Source organism: Mytilus edulis, chromosome 13 (assembly GCF_963676685.1).
Source record: "Mytilus edulis chromosome 13, xbMytEdul2.2, whole genome shotgun sequence".
In the NCBI taxonomy this organism is placed as follows: domain Eukaryota; kingdom Metazoa; phylum Mollusca; class Bivalvia; order Mytilida; family Mytilidae; genus Mytilus; species Mytilus edulis.
In genome coordinates, this window is record NC_092356.1 from 25,541,198 (window position 1) to 25,542,355 (window position 1,158).

Below are 1,158 nucleotides of genomic sequence, written 5' to 3' on the forward strand. Positions count from 1 at the left end.
TACAAAGCATACCTTTGCAAGAGGTTTATGATCATTGAGCGCGTAAGAAATGGTTTTAAATATACGAGGTGATTCTTATTGTAAAATGAATTATCGATTCTGCAACTAATTAATAGGGATTTCTGCTAACAATTCAACGGATAGTTCACAAACAGAGGTATTGACAAATTGTTATGTTCAATGCAACATTAAGGACAAAGATGTATTCGTTTTTTCTCACATCACTAGAATAAAAAGGCGTAAACTTGGACTTTACATTTCATATGTAAAGTAGATGGAACACGTTTAATTAAATGTCAATAATATGGACTTAAATTGTAGTACCAGGATTATAATTTAGTACGCCAGACGCGCGTTTCGTCTACACAAGACTCATCAGTGACGCTCATATCAAAATATATAAAATGCCAAACAATTTCAAAGTTGAAGAGCATTGAGGATCCAAAATTCCAAAAGGTTGTACCAAATACAGCTAAGGTAATCTATGCCTGGGATAAGAAAATCCTTAGTTTTTAGAAAAATTCAAAGTTTTGTAAACAGAAAATTTATAAAAATGACCATATTCAGATATTATTGATATTCATGTCAACACCGAAGTGTCGACTACTGGGCTGTTGAAACCCTCGGGGACGAAACGTCCACCAGCAGTGGCATCGACCCAGTGGTGTCAATAGTTATCAAAGATACCAGGATTATAATTAAGTACGCCAGACGCGCGTTTCGTCTACATAAGACTCATCAGTGACGCTCATATCAAAATATTTAAAATGCCAAACAATACAAAGTTGAAGAGCATTAAGGATCCAAAATTCCAAAAGGTTGTACCAAATACGGCTAAGATAATCTATTTTGGGTCCTCAATGCCCTTCCACTTTGTACTTGTAAGAAAATAAATGACACATATTGGAAGGGATTTATAAGAACTTAGGGAGGATTTTAAAACGACGTAGAATAGCTGACAAAGACACACAACACAATTAAAAAAATGTACAATTAATATTAAATAATATAAAATGATATGTTATTATATTGTCACACAAAATTAATACATTTAACAAAACACTACGAGAGTATTATTATCCAGTATAAGCAGACAAAACTATATACATGTACAATAAAACGCAGTACTTTAACACTATAGAATATCTATTTAGATAT